The sequence below is a fragment of the Numida meleagris genome, chromosome 1, assembly GCF_002078875.1.
Source record: "Numida meleagris isolate 19003 breed g44 Domestic line chromosome 1, NumMel1.0, whole genome shotgun sequence".
NCBI classification, from domain to species: Eukaryota; Metazoa; Chordata; class Aves; order Galliformes; family Numididae; genus Numida; species Numida meleagris.
Window position 1 is genome coordinate 134,609,549 of NC_034409.1, and position 7,058 is coordinate 134,616,606.

Genomic DNA, 7,058 nt, shown 5'->3' on the forward strand with positions numbered 1-7,058 from the left:
CAAGACAGAAAAATCTCAAGCCTTCCCTCTTGAAGACCCAAGCTTTAAAATACATTGCATGAAACTCCTTGCGTTGGAAGGCCAGGATCCTGATCACCACCACAGCACACCCACCCCAGCAGCCCCCACCTTCCCTCCTCTGGCGGCTCTGTTCTGGGTTTCTCGAACCAAAAGCCTCGCAGGGCAGCCCTTCACATCTCCTGTGGCTGAGTTCTGGTGCAACTCCGTGCTTACACAGACTTCAATTGCCTAAGGATTTTCCATCCCAGTTGCTTCTGGGAAGTAAATTCTGGACAGTCCTTTAATGCTGGCTGTATGAAGTAGGACTTTCACAGCTTTTCTTTGCCTATGGGTTTGTTTTTACGCCCAAATGTAATTTTGGGCTTATAGCAGGACATGGCTCCAGCCTTTCCAGCGCAGTTACTTAGCACCCCTCTCTGGCGACTTGAATAAACAAGTCAAAAGTGGGCTTTACAATACAGAGAGAAGAAATAAGTTAAAAAAAAAAAAAAAGCATTAAATAAAAGATGGAGAGCAACCACAACATACCTTTCCTTTTCAATTTCCAGGAAAACTGTAGCATTCTTTAAAAACAATCTTTCAGGCAAACAAATGCAGTGTTTCCAAAAACATCAGTCCTTGGTCTCGTCTATTTCTCTGAGTATCTACATCAAAATGTTTTATTTGAAAACATGTTTTGATAGCTGCATTGTAAGTCACTGACACGTTCGACTCGCTCCTCCACCTCCGGTCTCCCGAGGCGGTTTCCAAAACCTGAAGTGAACACTTCTGCACGGAGGCTCTTCAGTCAGACAGCACTGAATTTACTGCTTCAGGTGTTATGTCCCAAGACACAAGATTTGTTTTAGTGCGTTTGATCAAATTTTTAAAGCTGCAAATCATTTTTAAATGTGCACAACATTGTACAGATTTGGGTTTTTTTAAACAACCTGTGCAGGCAGGTTGTAAAACATGGCTGCTATCAATGGGCACACTGGGCTGTAATTACTTTATTGGCATACTTACACAGACAGCAATCTGTTTGCAGCCATTATCTATCCCCAATGCAGTATACTCACAGTGCAGTATCTGTATTTATTGACACAAGAAGCTCTGCCAACACACAGACTTCATGATACCATCCACTAAAATGAGAGGATCGCTCCTGACCTCACAAGCAAAGTGAGTTGAAATATTCAAAATGTATCATTGGCACAAAAGGCCTTAGTGGGGAAGACTGCTGTTTCATTTACCACAGTTACATCTCGCTTACCAGTGCCCATGGGTTATGACGTTCTGTGGTTTCTGTGGCGGTATTTCCAACGACTGGATTCATAAACTGAGCTGCTTCCAGCCCCAGCAAAATGTTAGGACACTATTTCCCTGTATGCCAAGAAAGACAACGTGTCATCTTTTAATTAGGATCTCCCTCTCTTCTTTAAAAATGACTGAAGCAGAGCATCAGTTTTGCTGGTAGCCTTTAAAACTTGGTATGCTGAATTGTGGTGGCCCAGAGAGCCTTGGTTCATCTCACATTTGCCCTAAAGTTTTTTTCAGGCTGGACTCACATTTCTGAGGGAGCAGAATGCCTTCTGACTGCATCCCCCTGCCCTGCAATGTCATGCCACGGGATATCATCAGTCAGATGGATCAGTAGCCTGCTTGGTAGCCACTTAAATAGGAATTAAGTTCCTCCTTGTGTGCCCAAGTGAAGAACTGGTTGCATTAGATGCTGACTGGTTGGTTAGAAACTGACTGACACAGCTGAACCAGCAGGGCTGGAAGAGCGCGAGGTAGGCCCAGGCAGGAAGGCGAGCAGCCCGTGTAGGGCCGAGCCTAGGGTAGTTGGTTAACAGGACTCCTGTTTTGTCCTGGTGACTCCCAAGCCTCCCAGCGGTCACACAGGAGCATCTGCCCTCCCTCACAGCACCTTCATGCAGAAATACAAGAAAACCCTGCTCCACGAGGAACCACAGGAAACACATCCACACAAAAATTTCATTGTGAGAACAGTTTTAAATCCAGCTCCTTGTTCTGCCTAATTTGGAGCAGGAGTTTGAAACTTCACACCTTTCAGAACTTATCCACCAGGATCGGGGATTTCTGAGGTGGGTCTTCCTCATCTCTTGCTAAAATGGTCTCATGTAGTTATAAACAATTGCATCTATGCTGGAGCAAAGAGTAAAATTTGCCATTAACATTAACCCACTCATTATTTCCTTTCTGGATCAATGCGTGCTTTATTACCTAAATAAATCCAGAAAATGTCAGTAAGACTGACAATTCAGAATAGATTACATGCCTATGTGTGGCAAGCTATTTGCCAGTGAGGACAGACTCACAGACACTTCACGTCCACACCACGGACCACATTCCTCCAAGAGCAACCCATTAAACACATGAGTACCTCTCACACCTAAGTGACTGGGGAATCTAGAAGGAACAGAAGGCATTTCAATCCCAGACTTACAGGCAGAAAGGTCTCACACAAAGCTAACCCAAAGCACTGAGAAGTCAGATTACATGTTTTTCCTTCTTCTGTGGATCATCATACACAAAAGCTTCTCTCTGTTATTAATCAGTCAAAACAGCAGCAGGCTTGAGAACGATATACAAGTCTAGGGGGCAAACAGGCCACTGCCTCATTCCTTCAAAGGGTGTTGGTCCAAGCACCCATTCCATCACAGACTTCCTGTGTGACTGTAACTGTATATTAAAAGCTAAGATGGATTTATTTCCATGGCTCATTTTCATAAAGGGTGTGCAAATAAAACATATATACAATTATGCTTAAAAATCTAAGCTCTACCCACCACAGATCTCCTCTTCCATCTATAAATGTAAATAAAACATTCCCACTTCTGAACATATTTTGTGAGAATAAATACACTGAAGACTGAGGAGCCGTCAGAAGATACCACAACTTGTATAAGATTTCTATTTTCATTGAGAAACTGTCATTAGCAAAAAAGCTTCGGTAACTTCAGAGACAAAACAAACATCCCAATCTCAAATTCCATCAAGACAGGCAGTGAAATTATTTTTTACATTTACATACTTGCATTATGCAGTTGCACATTTTAAATTATTAGAGAAATAGAACGATTTGACCTTGGGGCGAAGCTTTGGTGTCATTCATCTATTGTGAACACAGTCATGAAACAGCACCTGTGTTTTGTATTCCTCAGTACAGTTCATCAGTCTCGTCTGCCGTGTTTCTAGATGGCAGCTAGCAAGAATTCTTCACCGGAGTTTGTAAGTCAAATGAGTCTTTAACAGAATGACAGGGAGGCTAACAAATGCTAGAGGAAAAGGTTGTGACTCAGGTTCAGCATTTCTCACCTCTCCAGCTGTCGGCATACCTCATCCGACAGCTCAGCCAAAATGCACTGGGATTGTCACATTTCCCCAGAAGAGCAAAAACCTTCACACTGACAAACCAAAAAAGACTGCAGATCCAGTTCCTCAGAACTGCCATAACAACGCTATGTTAAAGCATATACCAGCTTCTGAGCTATGCAGATAGTCTTCTGCCAGCCTACCAAAGTTTCATCTGATAAACAGATCTATAATTCCCTCTTACAACACTGCCTGAAGTTGGAACTCTCGGAGCCACAAAGTGCAGAATCTAAGGATCTAAAAGGTCACAACAAATGCCACGTGACTGGACTGTACTTCATCAGTTCATCTGCAAGGATGTTATGGAAGACGGCACCGAATGGCTTGCTGAAGTTGGAATAAATAACACCCACAGCTCTCACTTCTTCCACTGATTTGGTTGTAGAAGGCTATCAGGCTAGGCGAGCATTATTTCCCTTTTGTGAATCCATTCTGATTACTCCCAATCACCCTTAAATAATCTGTGTGACAGCAAGGAGACACAGCTTTGGCTTTTCTAGCTGTGCAGGTGACAAATGGAATGACAGCTTGAGCAATTAAAACAACTGGGATCTTTACGCAATTTGTAGACACGTTAGGACAACAGAAAGCTTTTAAGTCAGAAAAATGTAAAAATAAACCCACAGAAAATAACAGAAACACATCCCTCTGAATGCTAAACTGTGACTGAGGTGAAATAAAATACCCTTGACAACATTTCAGGGAAATCCAGTAAAACAAAAACCAGGAGCAAAACTCAGCATTCCTGGTCTTACCTCATGCCAGATTTTGTCTCTAGCAACACAAAACGGGGCTCATAATAAACATATCATAACGAACAGTTACAAGATAACACACGAGAAAATGCTTTCTTCACCACTCTAACCCTCTCCAGTTAATCACACACTTATTTGCTAGTCACGGCTGACAGGAACGAAAGCCGTGTCCTTTGAGCGCACCCTAGTGAAAATAGTGCTGATGCCTTTTTTTCTGGTTTAAAATCTCAGAAATGTGGACACCTAACAGCATTTTGCTGCTTCCACACAAGGGCCTCGATTCATTTCCTTTCCTTTCTACACTGATGCGATGCTACTGCTGTTACGGAAAAGGTTCTTTTTTTCCATTATTTAAAGTGATCCGGCAAAGTCCACCTCATGCTTAATTTTGGAAGCCCATTATGTTTCTAATTTCACAATGAAACTCCACATGTTTCTATCAGTAAGTATGTTGGCAATGCTACACTGTTAGCTGTAGGAGATTAAGATAAAAACTGTAATTTATAGTGGCTGTGTCTTCTCATGGTAAAGTTATTTTAAAGACATAGTTAAGAACAAATGTACAAAATTTACAGGGAAAATATCCTAAGGGAAAGATCTAAAAAGGCAAAGGCCTCAGTCAGACTTGTAAAGGCACTACATGCTTGCAAAGGAGCCACTACAAAGGGTGCCATAAGGATAAAGAGACCTTAATAAGCAGTCTTGAAATAATTTCATCTGCAGGATAAAACTCTCCCAAATGTTCAGTTAAAAAGCACATAGCATAGGTAAGTGATAGCGAAACACAGAATCACAGAATGGATTGGGTTGGAAGGGACCTTTAAGGTCATCCAGTTCCCCCTCCTATAGGCAGGGACAGCTCCCTCTAGACCAGGTTGCTCATAGCCCCATCCAGCCTGGCCTTGAATGCTTCCATGGAGGGGGCATCCACAGCCTCTCTGGGCAACCTGATCAATTCTCCATTTTTGGGAGATATAGTTAGCTGTTCCTTTGTAACTCCTGGAACTCCATTTGACTGTCTACTGTGATGTGCACTTGTGTGCTTATCTCGTATCTAATCTCTAGGCTAACTTATGCACAGAATTACCTGTACCTACAGACGACTCTCCCCTGCTTGAATGAGTATCAGGAAGAAAAATAAAAACCCATTGGCCTTCTAATGGCCATTGCCACTAATGAACTCCCTGTGACTCCTGCCTGTTCCCAAGCCCTGCTCCAGTTCTGTTTGGCTGCTGAGCCCTGCAAGGCCCATGCAGAACCCCCCCAAGCTAACACATGCATGTCAGCATAAAAGAGCTCCAACCAAGACGTGGCACTGCTCATGGTTCCCAGCCTGCAGAGCACAGTACATCCTCCAGTACCAGCCAGCACAGAGCTACTGAGGTCTACCAGTGCTTAGCCATCTTCAAGCCAGCAGTGGCCCCACTATAACCAGCTCATCTCTGGTTTTGTAACACATGTGAAGAACTGTGCTTAAACTAGCTAAATCAGCAGCTGGGAGAGCCCACACTACAATCGAGAGCTGACGGTACACATCACTCAGTTATAACTATTCTGCTCAAGATCATGGGAGAACACGTCCACACCTACTGCTGCGTTCAAAAAACAGACTTCTTTCATTTGGCTGTTACCTCTGTCAAGGAGGGCACGTCCCCTGTTTCTAATCAAACAGATGCAGACTGCCCAGTCAATAGTACAAAGGCAAATAAAAAGTACATTCCATCAAGCAAAATTTTGCTCAGGAGGGAGCAATCAGGCAACAACCACAGGGCCTGGCCCCAGCCAGCTTTCTTCTCATGAAAGAAGTGTCAGTTACATGCTGGCAGAGCGTGCAGACTAAATGGGTGTTCCCTCTTAACCTTTCCCTCCTATGTCACAGCCTGCTTGGGCTGTGGTACCAACTGCAAACAAACACAGCTAGAGCCTTCCCTGGTCAGTGAAGGGCTTACATACCTTATATATTCCTTCCCATTGCTGTGGAACTCAAGGAAAGAAATCTTATATGCAGCACTGCGTGAATAAAACAGAAAAGTTCTGGTTGTAAGTACAGGGGCATATGATGAGTCACACTGTCCTTCAGACACAGCATGCACAGTCACACATTTTTTCCTATCAATAAATGCAATACGTTCAAGCTTTTCCTACTCCTTGACATTAGTAACATGGGAGGGAGAGGAAGAACAACAGCAACACTAAAGCAAAACCAATGTATTTTATTTCTGTCAACTTAGTATTTCATTTCTTAAAAGTCCTACAAAACAACTTCAGAAAACTGCATCTCCTAGAAAATGTTTCCCATTTGTTACTATGACTACTCAAAATACAAAAAATATTTGAAAGTTGTTTTAACCCAAAGCTCTTGAAGTTAACAGTTTTTGTAAAGTTTAACCTCTGCTGTAACCGAACACCAGTCACAAGCAACAAGAAATTGTAGGTACTTTCCAAATTAAGTTAGTAATGTTAGATAAAATATATTTTTATACCATATGAGTTTCAACAGGGCCAAGCGTCGGGTCCTGCACTTTGGTCACAACAACCCCAGGCAACCCTACACACTTGGGGAGGAGTGGCTGGAAAGCTGCCTGACGGAAAGGGACCTTGGTGTGCTGATGGACAGTCGGCTGAATATGAGCCAGCAGTGTGCCCAGGTGGCCAAGAAGGCCAATGGCATCCTGGCTTGGATCAGGAATGGTGTGGTGAGCAGGACTAGGGAAGTCATCCTGCCCCTGCACTCGGCACTGGTGAGGCCCCACCTCAAGCACTATGTTCAGTTTTGGGCACCCCAGTACAGAAAGGACATGGAGGTGCTGGAGCAGGTCCAAAGAAGGGCAACAAGGCTGGTGAAGGGCTTGGAGAATATGCCCTACAAGGAGTGACTAAAGGAACTGGGGCTGTTTAGTGTGG